The following is a 17,751-nucleotide window of genomic DNA, read 5'->3' as shown; positions in this document are numbered from 1 at the left end:
TTCATGGGACAGTTCTCTGTCCTTTTGTGGCCTTGCACTCCTGTAGCTGTCTTCTCTAATTGTGCCGGATCACTTTTCTTTTTACTTATGTTTCGTTTTTCTCCCCCCTCTTCTCCTATCTGCTTGTCGTTTCCTGCCGACCTTTTGCTTGTTTTGGTTATCCCTTTGGACTTCTTCTATTTTGACGCCCGGGTGCTTGAGGAGGCATACTCTTCCACCCGTAGAAGTGTAGTACCCAACGTCTCGAGCGAGGGGATCCTTTTATTGTCAATCTCCCTTTCGTCGCTGAACCCGATCTCGATGGACTGACGGTTCTTAAGGTGGCGTTTGTGGGGTGTATACTTACGACGCACTCCCTAGGGGGCCCAGGCATGATCGGCGATAGCTTCCTGTTGGGTGTCCTGCCTCTAATTGTGACTCCATGGTGGGTATAGGGGGCACATTTGTGGAGGAATTTGTCTCTCTTCGTCTGTATGTCGATGAATGTTTCTGTTGTACCCTCTCAGGCTGGTGGGGTGGGCGACCAAGCCCCCGAGTCGGCCTGTATTGGAAGACCGGGCTCTGTAGCCCCCACTGCATTGGGCCCCGACCTTGCTCCTCCTCTGACCATCCTGACTTCTTTCCCCCAGCTCCCCTCCCTCCTCTGTGGTTGGGTCGTGCCTCAAGCCCCCAGTGGTGATAACTTTGTCCCCTGGTGCGGGACAGTCTCTCGTTGTGACTATTTCGCCTTTTAATCCCTCTTTCTTTCTGGGGGTTCTCAACGCCGTCTGCACCACGGCCGCACTCACTCGATTCCTTCCCGTACTGATGCATATCAGTCCTTGTTTGGTCCCGCTTCCTGGGCCAAATACTTTGATCTCCCTCTTGATTCTGCGCCTCCTGATGATTTTTCCCTCCATCTTGTTGATTCCGTGGATACCTCTGTTACCTTCAACCCCACTCGTCTCAGAACATGTGTCGTTGCTGCTCCTTCTCAGAATGCAGCTTCCCGCTTGGCTGCCTTATCCTGCCTTGGCGAGATCCCTGTTCGGGTCTCAAAGAACACTCGGTTGAATGCCAGTGTTGGCACTATTCTCCTCCCGCCCCATGTTGCGACCGGTGTTCGGAATCTGCAGGACTGCAACGATGATATTCGGCATATCCTTGATGCCCAAGGCAATTCTGTCCTCCAGGTTGATTCGTTTACTCGTCCCCATCGTGGTCGTCGCCGTCAACCCCCTCCGGGTTGTGAAGAATACCTTTAATGGTAAGACCCTTCCATCCTCTGTCATTCTTGCTGGTGCCAGGTGCTCTGTCCAGGAGTACATTCCTTCTCCTAGGCTTTGTAACAGCTGCTGGAGGGTTGGGCATGGTGCCCTCCGCTGCTCTGGGACTGTCTCTGTACTTTGTGTTGGGGCGAAGGTCACTCTAAGTCGGAGTGCACTTCTCCCCAGGCTTGCTGCCTCAACTGCGGTGAGGCCCACCCTACCTTATCCCGTGCCTGTATCCATTACAAGCTTGAGGCGGCCGTCCTCAACTTGAAGCACAGGGAGCGTTTATCTTTTCCTGAAGCGAGGCGCCAGGTTTGCCGGCTCCCGCCTTATGCTCGTGTGTTGCGCTCTTCCTCTCCTCGTCCTTCCCACCTTCCTCAGACCCACAACCGTTTCCGGACCTTGGACCCTGATATGCCCACTGGCCCCTTCTCTGTTTCTATGAGTCCTGTCCCGAAGGGTCCCCCTCCTGGTCCTCTATCTGGGTTTCCCCTTCTTTCTGCCCGGTCTGTCATGTCTCCTGTGTCTTCTTCCTCGTCTCTCTCCGATCCTCCTTCCCATCCTTCTTCTCCATCTATTGACTCTCCCCGCCGCCTGTCAGTGTGTGCTGATGTCCATCGCTCTCCTACCGGCCGTCGTGTGTGCTCTCGTTCAGCTTCTCCTGTTGAGACGTTGGAATCTGTTGCCCAGTACGTAGTTGCTGGGACACCGGTCTCTTTAAGTCAGAAGCGTAAGCCTGGCTCCTCTCATTCCTCCTCCTCCCCGGCGGGTAAGAAGGCTTCGCTTTCTTCCACGGCCCCTACTTCTGACTCTATCGCCCTTCCCCTCCCATTTCGGTGGTTGCGCCCCCTGTTCCTGCTATGGAAGTTTCTTTGGCCCCCGCTTCTCTCTCGGTTGATGCCCTTGCTGAGGTGCACTCCCCTCTTTCTACTCTCCCTCTTCCTGCTGCTGTCCTTGACTACTCCTCTTGGTTGCCTCCTCCTCCGGACCCCGCCTGTCCACCTCTGGTCTGTTCTCCCGCTTCCTTCCCTCCGTCTTTGATTAGTTTAGCCATGTCCCCTAACACTGACTTTGCTGTCCCTGATCCCGACCCTGATCTTCTTTAACGTGCTAGGTTGCTCTTTCGCCTTTGTTTCTTCCTTGTTCTCTGTTGTTGTCCTTTCTCTTCTCGTCCATGTCTATTCTTCAATGGAATGTTCGGGGTTATTACGCCAATTTCCTTGAACTCTAACTTTTCATCTCGCGATTTTCACCCCTTTGTGTTTGTCTCCAGGAGCCGATGCTTGGTGCTCGTCCTAGTCGCTTTCGTGGCTATTCCTTTCTATTCTCCCCCCCCCCCCCAGCAGCAAGGCTCCTAACTTTTCTGCTCTCTTGATTCGCTCTGATGTTCCCTTTCTCCCCTTACTTTTTCCTTCGCCTCTCCATTGTTCTGCTGCTCGTATCTTTGTGTGGAAATGGTACACTGTTTGCTCCATTTATCTCCCCCCGAGTGTCCCGCTTTCTCTTCCTGATCGGAAACACTTACTGGACTCCTTGCCGGAGCCTGTGCTCCTGCTGGGTGATTTCAGTTGTCGTCATTCCCTTTGGGGTGATGTTCTGACAAACACCTGGGGTCGCCTTCTTGAGCCGTTTATCCTCTCTTCTTCCGTGTCTCTTCTGAATTCTGGTGAGCCCACGCATTTGGACTCTCGGACTCGCACCCTTTCCTGTCTTGATCTTTCTCTTTGCTCGTCTTCTCTTTACTTAGATTTCACGTGGCAGGTTCTTGATGACCTCCATGGCAGTGACCATTTCCCCATCCTTGTTACCTTTTTCTCTTTTCGCCCTTCCCTCTCCTTCCCTAGGTGGCAGTTTGCAAAAGCGGACTGGAACCACTTTACCCTCAGTGCTACTCTCTCTGACCTTTCCCTTCTGCCTCTCCCACGCTCTCTCCTCCTTTTTCATGACACTGTCTTCGACGCTGCCCTCCGCTCTATTCCTCGCTCTTGCTGTCGGGGTCCACGGAAGTGCATTCCCTGGTGGAATGCAGACTGTGCTCGTCCTGTCCACTGTAAGCGTGCAGCCTGGAAGAGACATCGCCGTCGGCAGACGGCCGATTCTTTTCTTTTCTTTCGGAAGGCGAGTGTGGTGACCCATAGGGCCATCCGTACGGCTAAAGGTGAATGTTGGGCATCTTATGTCTCCACCATTACGTCCGAAACTCCTCTGCCACAGATTTGGAAGCGTATCCGAAAGATAGCAGGTAAGTTCATTCCCGATGTTTCACAGGTCCTTCACATCCATGGTACTCTTGTGGCGGACCCGTTGCAGGTCGCTACCGAACTGGGTTCCCACTTTTCTTCTGTTAGCTCTGGTCTTCATCTTCCCCAATCTTTCCTTCTTCATAAACCTGTCCTTGAGTCTCGTCCCTTAGATTTCTGCACTCATCTTCTACTTCCCTATAACGATCCCTTCTATCTCTCTGAACTTCGTTTTGCCCTGGCCCTCTGCGGTTCTACGGCGGCGGTCTCCGATGGTATTCATTATGAGATGCTTCGCCATCTCCCTCCGTGCACATCTCAGTATTTACTGAGTCTGTATAATCGGATCTGGGAGTCGTCGACCCTGAGGACTGGCTCGATGCCGTTGTCTTCCCTGTTCGCAAACCAGGGTCTCTGGGAACATCCCCTAAGGACTTTCGCCCTATTGCCCTCACAAGTTGTGTCTGCAAACTCTTTGAACGTATAGTTAACGTTTGTCTGATGTGGTTCCTGTAACACCATCATAACCTCTCCCCTTCTCGATTTGGTTTCTGCAAGTGCCGCAGCACGACAGATGTCCTGATGAACTTGGAGGTCTATATTCGTACTGCATTTGCTGCGAAGACCTCAGTTGTTGCCGTCCTTTTTGACCTGGAAAAGGCTTACGACATCACTTAGCGATATCATATTCTATCCCAGCATCATTCTTTTGGCCTTCATGGTCATCTCCTTCTCTTTCTCCGCAGCTTCCTCTCTCGTCGTTCCTTTTGTGCGGCTTGGTACCGCTCTCTCTCCCTCTTTTCAGAAGTACGAAGGTGTGCCCCAGGGTAGTGTTCTGAGCACTACTCTTTTTTTGGTTGCCCGCAATGGTCTTCTTTCCTCTCTTCCTTCAGGTGTCTTCTCTGCTCTCTGTCGATGATCTTATCCTTTGCTGTCAGGGTGATGATTCGCCTCTCCTTCAACACAGGCTTCAACTTGTGATTGATGCTGTGTTGTCTTGGGCCACCGATCATGACTTCAAGTTCTCTCCTACTAAGACTTGTGCCATGACTTTTACTCGGAAACGGGTCATTCTTCGTCCCTCTTTGTCACTTTATGGTCATCCCCTTGAGTACAAAGATTCCGCGAAGCTTTTGGCGTTATTCCTTGACACTCGTTTGTCTTGGTCTCCCCATATCTCTTACCTCCGTGTTGAGTGCTCTAAGGCCCTTACCCTCCTTCGGGTATTGTCTTATACTTCTTGGGGAGCGGATAGGCGCACTCTCCTTGCTTTACATTCCTCTCTTGTCCTGTCTGAGCTCGATTATGGGTGCCCTGCTTACTCGTCTGCTTCTCCTTCTACTCTTCACCGTCTTGATGCTTTGCACCATGCTGGGTTGCGCCTCAGTTCTGGTGCCTTTCGTTCGACTCCCGTCCTTAGCTTGTATGTTGACACTGGCTTCCTGTCTCTCCAGGACCGCCGTGATCGCTACTGTCTTCGCTATCTTCCGCGGTCCTTACAACAGCCGTCCTCTCGCCTTTGTTGTGCTTTAACTTTTACCCCTCCTACGGTTCCTGTTCCTTTTTACCCTCTCCCTCTTTCTGTCAGGTTATCTTGTTTACAGGATTCTCTTTCTGTTCTTATTTCTGATGTTTCTCCTTGTGTTGTTCCTTCTTTGCCCCCGTGGAGAGTCCCCCTTCCGCAGTTTTGTACATCCTTGACCCGCATCACTAAAGCTTTTACCCCTCCTATGGTTCTAAAACGCCTTTTCCTTGAGCACTTTTCTTCTCACTTCTGCTCCGTTTCTGTCTTCACCGATGGGTCTAAGTCTGCGGACGGTGTTGGCTACTCTGTTGTTTTTCCTGATCGCACTTATATGTGTCACTTACCTCCGGAGACTAGCATCTTCACAGCGGAGCTTTATTCTATTCTCTGTGCTCTTCGTCTCCTGCTTTCTCGTTGTCAGTGTTCCTCTGTAGTTGTTGTTGACTCTCGTAGTGCCCTCATGGCTCTCGGGGTCCTTTAATCCGGTTCATCCAGTAGTTGTCGAGATCCAGCATTGGCTGTTTCTTGTTCACAGTAAATTTAAGTCGGTTGAGTTTTGTTGGGTTCCCAGCCATATTGGTGTGTCTTTAAATGAGCGTGCGGATGCTGCCGCCAAGGAAGCTGTCCGCGCTTGTCCCATCTCTCGTAAAGGCATTCCATATTCCGACTTTTACCCGGTTATCCATTCCTCCATCCTTACCCGTTGGCAGGCTTCTTGGTTGTCTGTTACTGGTAACAAACTACGTACTCTTAAATGTTGTGTTTCCTCGTGGCCGTCCTCCTACCACCGTTACAGGCGATGGGAAACGGCTCTGACGAGGTTGCGTATTGGCCATACTCGCTTAACCCATGGTCACTTGATGGAGCGCCGCCCTGCTCCTTATTGTCCTAATTGCATTGTCCCTCTTATGGTCGTGCATGTTCTTCTTGAATGTCCTGACTTCCAGGACGAGCGTGTGTCTTGCTTTCCGACTGCCCCTTGCGGTTACCTGTCCCTCAATAGAATTCTTGGTGACTCGGATACTTTTGATATCGTTCGCCTTATGCGTTTTTGTTCTCGTATTGGCATCCTTGGTGATATTTAGCGCCCTCTGATTATTCCGCACATTTGATGGTGCTACATAGCCTTCCCGGATTGGTGCCTTCTTTTGATAATTACTTACATCCTGTCACAGGTGAGGCATGTATTTAGTAGATATATAAAAAGACACTCCTTTTCGAATGCAACGTTATGTCAAAATTTCAAAGTAATCGGTAAAGTAGTTTCGAAGATTTCCCTCACATGAAAAACACATGAAAACCCAGTTTTTCATAAAAAGCAGGTTTTTGACATCTATATAGATGTCACATTCGTGACATCTATATAGTATGTATATAAAAACCTGGCCGGATGCGGATGGAACGTTGTGTGAAAATTTCAAAGCAATTAGTGAAGAACTTTCGGAGATTAGCAGTTATGCACAAACGAACATTTCCATTTTTATTTATATTGATTTTGGTGGCAGTCTTTCTTATAAACATATGTTGTTGAATATGACCGAAAGGGTAAGATTAGTAATTCTAACACGAATCTTCTTAATATTTCTTACGTTTTTCTTCACTGTCAAGGGTAATTGAAAAATTAACTCTCCAAAATTCTTTTTTTACATTTTTATGGTCTGACACCTAGAAGCATTTCGCAATACTTCTCACATTTTCAAAGACTTTTTTTGTACTCCATTTCATGCGTATATTTGATTTTGGGTGAGGTGACAGGAAACAAATCAATGGGAAGAGACAGAACACGAAACAATGGGTATAAATGTGGTATATATTTTATCTGCTTGGTTCTGTGCTGCTTTGGGGTCTTGAAGTGAGTAGAATGTAATTATGTGTTAATTGGCTGTTGATAGCTGGTTTTGACTTTTTGATGTGTAGTGCCTCGCTGATGTCGAGTCTCCTGTTATCGTTGTATCTGTCGATATTTTATGTGTTGCTTTACAATGACAATTAACACAATCGAGGTTTTAACCGTTGGTGAGAATATATTTTGAACTGTGTTTAAGGCGCCTCCCACTCACTCAAGGCGCCTCCCACTCACTCAAGGCGCCTCCCACTCACTCAAGGCGCCTCTCACTTACTCAATGCGCCTCTCACTCACTCAAGGCGCCTCCCACTCACTCAAGGCGCCTCCCACTCACTCAAGGCGCCTCCCACTCACTCAAGGCGCCTCCCACTCACTCAAGGCGCCTCCCACTCACTCAAGGCGCCTCCCACTCACTCAAGGCGCCTCCCACTCACTCAAGGCGCCTCCCACTCACTCTAGGCGCCTCCCACTCACTCTAGGCGCCTTTCACTCACTCTAAGCGCCTCCCACTCACTCAAGGCGCCTCCCACTCACTCAAGGAGCCTCCCACGCACTCAAGGCGCCTCCCACTCACTCAAGAAGCCTCCCACTCACTCAAGGCACCTCCCACTCACTCAAGGCGCCTCTCACTCACTCAAGGCGCCTCCCACTCACTCAAGGCGCCTCCCACCCACTCAAGGCGCCTCCCACTCACTCAAGGCGCCTCCAACTCACTTATGGCGCCTCCCACTCACTCAAGGCGCCTCCCACTCACTCAAGGCGCCTCCCACTCACTCAAGACGCCTCCCACTCACTCGTGGAGCCTCCCACGCACTCAAGGCGCCTCCCACTCACTCTTGGAGCCTCAGACGCACTCATGGCACCACCCACTCACTCAAGGCACCACCCACTCACTCAAGGCGCCTCCCACTCACTCAAAGAGCCTCCTACTCACTCAAGGAGCCTCTCACTTCCACAAGGCGCCTCTCACTCACTCAAGGCGCCTCCCATTTCCTAAAGGCGCCTCCCATTCACTCAAGGCGCCTCCCATTCACTCAAGGCGCCTCCCACTCACTCAAGGCGCCTTTCACTCACACAAGGCGCCTCCCACTCACTCAAGAATCCTCCCACTCACTCAAGGCGCCTCCCACCCACTCAAGGCGCCTCCCATTCACTCAAGGCGCCTCCCACTCACTCAAGACGCTTCCCACTCACTCAAGGCGCCTTCCACTCACTCAAGGCGCCTCCCACTCACTCAAGGAGCCTCCGTCTCACTCAAGGCGCCTCCCACCCACTCAAGGCGCCTCCCACTCACTCAAGACACTTCCCACTCACCCAAGGCGCCTTCCACTCACTCAAGGCGCCTCCCACTCACTCAAGGAGCCTCCGTCTCACTCAAGGCGCCTCCAACTCACTCAAGGAGCCTTTGTCTCACTCAAGGCGCCTCCCACTTTCTCAAGGCGCTTCCCACTCCCTGTAGGGCCTCCTGCTTACTCAAGGCGCCTCCCACGTAAGGAAGAGGAAACATGACTCTTCCTCGCGTCTGTTCCTCTTCTCTTTCACTCCCCCCTCCTGTGCTTTCTCCACAAGTATCCGTGTCGGAAAATCCGACACCATTTAATAATATCATACAGACAGATAATATTGCTGTGTTGTATAAACAAGTTACCCATAGAAAATGTAACTTGTAGTGGAATTCCCGTCTATAGAAAAAGGGATATCATTACCACATACTATTATAAATTCACCACCTATTATGGTGGGAATTATTCTTAAATACATTAGTCTTTGGACTTTGCCATCATAAAAACATCTCATATAAATTAACTTAATTATCAGAATTAAAATAGAGTAAATATGACCCTTCTATCACTTACTGTCATCTGGACAAAGTAAGCCAGGCATCAGTTGTGAGGGAGTGGTCAGCCATTGTTGTTGTCACCTCCGAGGCGCGTGGAGCAAATTCGGCTCCTATCATATCTGGACAATGTCGGCCAGTAGCGTCAGTTGTGAGGGAGTGGTCAGCCATTGTTATTGTACTTAGACCAGAGGCTCACGGGAGCAAATTCGGCTCCTGTTAATTTTACTTGGACGAAGTGTTATGGAAACCAAAGGTGTACCATCATCAACACGCTGTCAACAAATACAAGTTAAGTGTTCTGCCGAAACCCATTTATCTATTATTTATGGCCATTAATGTCATTAGATATGGTGAGCCATTAGATCACGAGATCGCCTCATACTAAAGGTAATTAAGCCTTGGTCTTTATGGTTCCTTGTACAGTGTTTTCTCTGATATAGCTGTCATATATTAGGATTCTGGCTTCATAGCTAGCGCCCTTTTGACAGGTCAAGACGAGGAAGCATGCTTTGTGTACCAGTTACTGGGTGATGGAAGCTACCTCAAAGAGGATAATTTGGTGTCTACATCCTGGTTATACCTGGTGGACTAAGGCCTGCTGTACAAATAAGATAAGGAACCTCTTCAATGTATGTAGTCTAATACTGTAGTTTGATTGGCTGCATATATATATATAAATTTAATATAAACCCCCCTAATGTGTAGAGGATCGATTTGTGAGATTATGAGATTATTGCAGAAATACAGTCCACTTAACATCATACAAATTGCTATCGAAGTATATAAATTAATGTAAATATAAATTCTATATAAATTCATATAAATTAAATAAATATAAATCTCACAGGTCGGTTCCCACAATCCGCCCCTCTCAACAAAATAAATGTTTAATTAAAAAAATGTCAAAGTGAATCATGCACGCTGTTCATTTTCCCTGTTATTCTTACATGAGGGTGGAGAAGCAGGAGTGAGGAGGACTACTGTGCACTGTTAGCAGTGAGCAGCACAGCGTGAGACACTCAAGACACTGAGTCTTGAGCACTGATCACTTCCCACAGCATGTGCGGCCATCTTGAAGACATCTCCTGTAATTTAAGTAGAGGAAGAACAACTAGCAGGACTGGTCAGTCCCATAATTCATTAATAACAAAAATTAACTTTTGGAAGTTAATTGGATCACAAGAAAGATGTTACAGATGAACGTATTTTTACATTATAGAATTTAGATGAACTATATCCGGGTGGATGTTGTAATTTTTCACACATGATGACAAGTCAAAGTAATTACACATAACATTTCCATAGATGTTTTTGCCGAGCGTCAGTTGACCACAGGAAATAACCCTTAACTGTGGCTTCCCATGCAGCAGGCGTTGACCAACGTCTCTACTCTTGCAACAATATCCGGGACTTTTGTCCCCCCCCCCTTCCGTGTGTAGACTGGCTGGTCCCTAGTTATCCGGCTGGTTAGCGCACTTGTTTCTGGATGAGTGAATGTCTGTCAAGCCGGCTGGAGAGTCTCCTGGCAGGCAGCCTAGCTGGTTGACGGAGTAGGAAGGTGCCTCCTTGGTTGAGCCTTACTCACTACTTGGTGTGCAATAAGTTAACTAACTTGCTGGTTAGTTGGGTAGGTGGATTGTGTTGTTTGTCAGCTGTTAAGCTGGGGAATGAGGTGGGGGACAATTAATGAGATTTGCATATTACAACAATACCACCATTATGGTCTTAACAATTTTCATGCCATTTTGAAATCAATATGTATAATTTATAGGTTTTGTTTACGCCCGTTATGAAGGCTTTTCCTGTCTCGTTTTCTCCTTGTCTCGTTGTCCAGACGTCTGCTGGCTCCCTCCTACTCCCTCCCTCTAGTTGTCCAGCGTTTAGACGTCTGCTGGCTCCCTCCTACTCCCTCCCTCTCGTTGTCCAGCGTTTAGACGTCTGCTGGCTCCCTCCTACTCCCTTTTCGTTAAACTCATTCCCATTTTTTTCCTTCTCAATTTTCCCGAGCGTCTGTAGCAGGATTTACACGTCATTTACAGTAACCGTATTTTCTCAACCTAAATTTTTTTTTTTTTTAGAATCCTGGGATTACGGACTTAATTCTTTCTTCCCAATTTTTATTCCTTCAAAAAATCCGGCTTTCCGAGTCCATTTGCTGTCATGTTTACGGGTCGCAGTCGTATTTTGTCTAGGTAGTTTACTACGACTTTTTCATCTGTGTGAAGGGAAGTTACTCTGGCTACAACAACGAGAGAAGAGATTTCCCTGTAAACAGGGAATTGTGTTGTCCCGTCTCGAGTACTGCTCAGTACTCACTTCCCCCTTCAGAGCAGGAGAGAGTGCTGAAAAAGAGGGAATACAGAGAACATATACGGCACGCATAGACGAGATAAAGCACCTAAATTATTGGGATCGTCTCAAAGCTCTCCAAATGTACTCACTAAAAAGGAGACGAAAGTGATACCAAATAATATACACATGGAAAATACTGGAAGGTAGGATCCCAAATCTACGCAATAAAATAACATTCTACTGGAGTGAACGATATGGAAGAAAATGCAGAAAAGAACCAGTGAAGAGCAGAGGTGCCATAGGCACAATCAGAGAACACTGTATAAACATCAGAGGTCCGCGGTTGTTCAACGTCCTCCCAGCGACTATAAGAAATATTGCCGGAACAACCGTGGACATATTCAAGAGAAAACTAGACTGTTTTCTAAAAGAAGTTCCGGACCAACCGGGCTGTGGTGGGTATGTGGGCCTGCGGGCCGCTCCAAGCAACAGCCTGGTGGACCAAACTCTCACAAGTCAAGCCTGGCCTCGAGCCGGGCTTGGGGAGTAGAAGAACTCCCAGAACCCCATCAAGCAGGTATCAACCAGGAGAACCGGAGTTGAAACCCCTAGGGAGGGTTGGACTGCTTGGTGAATCGTTCCTCCGACATTTGCCCTTTTCGTTAAACAGTAATTGGACGCCAGGTAGCAAGCTGTCTAGCATGTATTGTTCTGGGGGAAAATCTTGTATGTTAATTAGAACTGTGACAGATATATATCTTACTGCCAGTTAACACCAGCCTGATGATTCCTACTCCTATACAATGAGATTTGTTAACTTTATGCACTTATAAATGGAACTTGAGGCTCGGCTATTAAGAAAACTTGAAGCTCTCAGGAAGAGAGTATGTCACATATGCACGTATTTAATAAGTCAATATTGACTATACGAAAGTGTGAGAACGGGTTGCAGGAAGGAACGTGGGGGCCAGACGGCTGAGTGAGCAGCGCTCAGTACTTGTAGTCCTATGGTTCCGGGTTCGATCCCCGGCGGAGGCGAAAACAAATGGGCAAAGTTTCTTTCACCCTGATGAGACTTTTCACCTAGCAGTAAATAGGGACCTGGGAGTTAGACAGCTGATACGGGCTGCTTCTTGGTGATGTGTAACAAAGTAGAAGCCTGGTCGAGGACCGGGCCGCGGGGATGTTAAGCCCCGAAATCATCTCAAGATAACCTCAAGAAGATAACTTATTAAGGACAAAATAAGACCCAATAGAGGGAAATTGAATCACCTATAAAGGAAACTTTAAAGTCTTCTAAATGGAACATAAAGCGTGTGAAAGAAACAGTTGAGACATACAGTAAACTTGAACAATTTTCTATATGACTTGAAGCACCTATGAAAAACTTACAGATAATATAATATGAATTTTAAGCACGCATGAAGGCTACTTTAGAGAACACTAAAGTTAATTTGAAGTTCTTATGGTGGAAACTTGAGCACCATGAGGAGGACTTGAAGAATTTATAAAGGTATATTAAAGCACTTATAAAAGAAAACTTTTGGCACCTGTGAAGGAACCTTTAAGACTCGATGAAAGAAGCTTGAAGAATCTGTGAAAGAAACTTAAAGATACTATGAAGCACCTTTGTTGTGAGGTGTCCAAATGTGCTATTTGCTCCATTGGACAGAGCTAATAGCACCCTTTGAGAGAGATGATAGCACCCTTGGGCAGAACTAATAGCACCCTTGGAGAGAGATATTAGCACCCTTGGAGAGAGCTAATAGCACCCTTGGAGAGCTAATAGCACCCTTGGAGAGAAATAATAGCACCCTTAGAGAGAACTAATAGCACCCTTGGAGAGAACTAATAGCACCCTTGGAGAGAGCAAATAGCTGCCTTGGAGAGAGCAAATAGCACCCTTGGAGAGAGCAAATAGCCCCCTTGAAGGGAGCAAATATCAGCCTTGGAAAGAGCTAATAGCACCCTTGGAGAGAGCTAATAGCACCCTTGGAGAGAGCTAATAGCACCCTTGGAGAGAGCTAATAGCACCCTTGGAGAGAACTAATAGCACCCTTGGAGAGAGCTAATAGCACCCTTGGAGAGAGCTAATAGCACCCTTGGAGAGAGCTAATAGCACCCTTGGAGAGAGCTAATAGCAGCCTTGAAGAGAGCTAATAGCACCCTTGGAGAGAGCTAATAGCACCCTTGGAGAGAGCTAATAGCACCCTTGGAGAGAGCTAATAGCACCCTTGGAGAGAGCTAATAGCACCCTTGGAGAGAGCTAATAGCACCCTTGGAGAGAGCTAATAGCACCCTTGGAGAGAGCTAATAGCACCTTTGGAGAGAGCTAATAGCAGCCTTGGAGAGAGCTAATAGCACCCTTGGAGAGAGCTAATAGCACCCTTGGAGAGAGCTAATAGCACCCTTGGAGAGAGCTAATAGCACCCTTGGAGAGAGCTAATAGCACGCTTGGAGAGAGCTAATAGCACCCTTGGAGAGAGCTAATAGCAGCCTTGGAGAGAGCTAATAGCACCCTTGGAGAGAGCTAATAGCACCCTTGGAGAGAGCTAATAGCACCCTTGGAGAGAGCTAATAGCACCCTTGGAGAGAGCTAATAGCACCTTTGGAGAGAGCTAATAGCACCTTTTGGGTACCATAAGCATTATGTTAATTACAACTTGCATTCCAAGATGTCAAATACTCTTTTTTGTAATACTGATAACCCAGTTTAACACAGTTTTTGTTCCTGGGTAGTTAAAAATTATTCTGGTTCCTTATGCTTCAAAAGTATTGAAATACCAATTATTTTCCTCAAATTTTGCTTTGTCCTTTGTCTAAGAAGTCGTCTTGAAGGTGCTGGAAGACGGGCAACTCTTTATCAAGACTTGAGACACATTCTTTCATCTTTATTATCTTTACTAAGCTGTCTGGCGCAAAAGTCAAAGCAAGGGTTATCGAGAATAATAACCATTTTCAATACACTGGAGAGCGTAACCCATCAGAGAGCGACACTTCTCAGGAAGCAGAAATTGTTACATAGTATGTAATAAAAAGCACAAATACATATTTAGTTTCATCTCTAGCATCCAATTAAACACCGACATGTTCCACACACATTAGCTGAAGAACTTTAATAGAAACATTAGCTTCCACTGTCTGGCAAACAACAGAGCTGAAGTCTTCTAGACAAATATTATGACCGTAACGGTTGGGCCACTAAAGCTTAGCATCCCTCCTGACCGTCTTATCCTAAGTGTTAACTTTCCCACATTTACACCAATATTCCTTTCACAAACTTATCAAATCCTTCAGTTTAACAATCCAGATAAACAGTACATAAAAAAATCTTCAAACTATTTTCCTCATTACACGAAAAATTTTTACAATAAAAAAGTAAAAATCATAAAGACGATGAGTCACAATAACGTCTCTGAAGATATGATGACCAAACACCAGACCAGAAGGTGAGGGGACGACGAGAGGAATAGTGGAATGTGTCGTCTGTTCCTCTCCTGGTGTGTGGCTGGGGTCAGTGAGCAACATCTCCTGGTGTGTGGCTGGGGTCAGTGAGCAACATCTCCTGGTGTGTGGCTGGGGTCAGTGAGCAACAGCTCCTGGTGTGTGGCTGGGGTCAGTGAGCAACATCTCCTGGTGTGTGGCTGGGGTCAGTGAACAACATCTCCTGGTGTGTGGCTGGGGTCAGTGAGCAACATCTCCTGGTGTGTGGCTGGGGTCAGTGAGCAACATCTCCTGGTGTGTGGCTGGGGTCAGTGAACAACATCTCCTGGTGTGTGGCTGGGGTCAGTGAGCAACATCTCCTGGTGTGTGGCTGGGGTCAGTGAACAACATCTCCTGGTGTGTGGCTGGGGTCAGTGAACAACATCTCCTGGTGTGTGGCTGGGGTCAGTGAGCAACATCTCCTGGTGTGTGGCTGGGGTCAGTGAACAACATCTCCTGGTGTGTGGCTGGGGTCAGTGAACAACATCTCCTGGTGTGTGGCTGGGGTCAGTGAGCAACATCTCCTGGTGTGTGGCTGGGGTCAGTGAGCAACATCTCCTGGTGTGTGGCTGGGGTCAGTGAGCAACAGCTCCTGGTGTGTGGCTGGGGTCAGTGAGCAACATCTCCTGGTGTGTGGCTGGGGTCAGTGAGCAACATTTCCTGGTGTGTGGCTGGGGTCAGTGAGCAACATCTCCTGGTGTGTGGCTGGGGTCAGTGAGCAACAGCTCCTGGTGTGTGGCTGGGGTCAGTGAGCAACATCTCCTGGTGTGTGGCTGGGGTCAGTGAGCAACATCTCCTGGTGTGTGGCTGGGGTCAGTGAGCAACATCTCCTGGTGTGTGGCTGGGGTCAGTGAGCAGCATCTTCACACAGAGACAAGATGCTCACAGTCCCATTCTACCACTCAGTCACATCATCTATTGGTCTTAGTCAATATGTCATATATACAATGCAACACAACTAACTTTGCGAATAATAGAGAATAGACAAACAACCTCCGCACAATACCCAACCGCCCCTCTGCCCTGATAGGTGGGGTTTTCTTAAGGAATAGACCAAACCGTAAATATATCATGCTCTCAGTTCAGTTTAAAGCATCGGAATATTGACATTTTCTGGACTTTGCTCTCATAAGGTTAAGGCTCGAAGGCTTCAAGTTAGGTAAAACAATATTTTGTTATGACGCTTGATGGTGATGAGTCTTGTGTTGGATCAGACGCTTCCTTACTCTGCATCATCAACATTCTTATAAACATTCTTAAACATCGCTCACAACACCTATGACTACACATCGTCCTTAATACACACTATAGTAGTGTCCCTTATACACACTATAGTAGTGTCCCTTATACACACTATAGTAGTGTCCCTTATACACACTATAGTAGTGTCCCTTATACTCACTAAAGTAGTGTCCCTTATACTCACTATAGTAGTGTCCCTTATACACACTATAGTAGTGTCCCTTATACACACTATAGTCGTGTCCCTTATACACACTATAGTAGTGTCCCTTATACACACTATAGTAGTGTCCCTTATACACACTATAGTAGTGTCCCTTATACACACTATAGTAGTGTCCCTTATACACACTATAGTCGTGTCCCTTATACACACTATAGTAGTGTCCCTTATACACACTATAGTCGTGTCCCTTATACACACTATAGTAGTGTCCCTTATACACACTATAGTAGTGTCCCTTATACACACTATAGTAGTGTCCCTTATACACACTTTAGTCGTGTCCCTTATACACACTATAGTAGTGTCCCTTATACACACTATAGTAGTGTCCCTTATACACACTATAGTAGTGTCCCTTATACACACTATAGTAGTGTCCCTTATATACACTATAGTAGTGTCCCTTATACACACTTTAGTAGTGTCCCTTATACACACTATAGTAGTGTCCCTTATACACACTATAGCACAATGTCACATGTACATATGATAGAACAATATCTCATGTACACATGATAGCACAGTGTCTCATGTGTAAATGTTTGGTGTTTTATGTGCACATGATATCACAATGTCTCCTATACACATGATACCACAGTATCTCATGTACATATGATAGAACAATATCTCATGTACACATGATAGCATCGTGTCTCATATACACATGCTAGCACAGTGTCTCATGTGTACATGATAGTACGGTGTTTTATGTACACATGATATCACAATGTCTCATGTACACATGACATCACAATGTCTCAATTACACATGATATCACAATGTCTCATGTACACATGATAGCACATGCCATATCCCCACAATAGTATGAAGAGAGTCAACTACACTCACAATACCTCAGCAAAATGACTTGATAGCTCTGCCATGTAATACTTCTCCCAGGAAAAGCAGCTGGATCATCACGCATCAACGACTCAAGTGTTTTCCAGATGATACCCCCCTCCCCCCAACCCCAATGGACCGATATGCACCTATTTCACCAGACCTATTTCCTCCCCAGTCCCGCTTCACCCATTTTCATACCTTTCACGTGGTCAGGGAGAGACACCCATTATTTCCGTGACTTTCCTCTTCTGCCCGACACGCTATGAATGTTTCCTTTTTCGGGCCAGTCGACTTAGAATGGTCTCAAATGCGACTACCTTGCTTCGAGATGGGCCAGCGTTCGGTCCTCGATCGTCCATGTGGTTAGGAACCATTCCTTCATTTCGTTCTCATATCATTGCGCCATCTCCTCATATCCTGTCCTAGAGATATGACGTCTTGCTGACTTAATGCTTTCTCTTCATAATAACCTTACCTGCGGTGCTGGATATATTGAGATCTTGTGCAACGATTTGTTAAGTGGCTTATATGTTCATAAGGCTGCACATGGAGTCAGCTTACAGGTTAATGGAACCTTCTTTGGTTTATTGAGTGTTATAGTTCAACATTGCAGGCCTTCTTTGAGTAAGTTAAATAAATGGTAGTTACTGTTATGATAAATCCTGTACCATATTTAGGTTGGAAAATAACCTTAAATTTGACAAGCAGTGTTACCATATGGAGCCAATATATCAAAGTACTTATTTGGAAAACAAATAATTGATTTTTTTCTTTACAGAAGTATGAAATAATATCAGTGGGTATCACTATTTCAGTAAGTATTTTAAAATATAAGAGATGCCAACTTTTATATTTCAACAGTATACTAGAGAGAAAAACAGCCTTCCATTTGCATTCCAGTGTTATAATCCATAGGAGCCGTGATGAGGGTTCGAACCTATGCGGTGGGTGTTCCCACGCACTC

General features: G+C 46.7%; 1 protein-coding gene across 1 annotated transcript in view; it reads left to right on the top strand.

Moving 5' to 3' along the window:
• LOC138353041 (nephrin-like) overlaps positions 1-17,751 on the top strand; it is a 142,437-nt gene that overhangs the window by 34,783 nt on the left and 89,903 nt on the right. The gene's annotated exons all lie outside the window — the stretch shown is intronic.

Source organism: Procambarus clarkii, chromosome 56, assembly GCF_040958095.1.
Source record: "Procambarus clarkii isolate CNS0578487 chromosome 56, FALCON_Pclarkii_2.0, whole genome shotgun sequence".
NCBI lineage: Eukaryota > Metazoa > Arthropoda > Malacostraca > Decapoda > Cambaridae > Procambarus > Procambarus clarkii.
The sequence above is the reverse complement of the archived record's forward strand: the minus strand, read 5'-3'. Positions and strand labels throughout refer to the sequence as shown.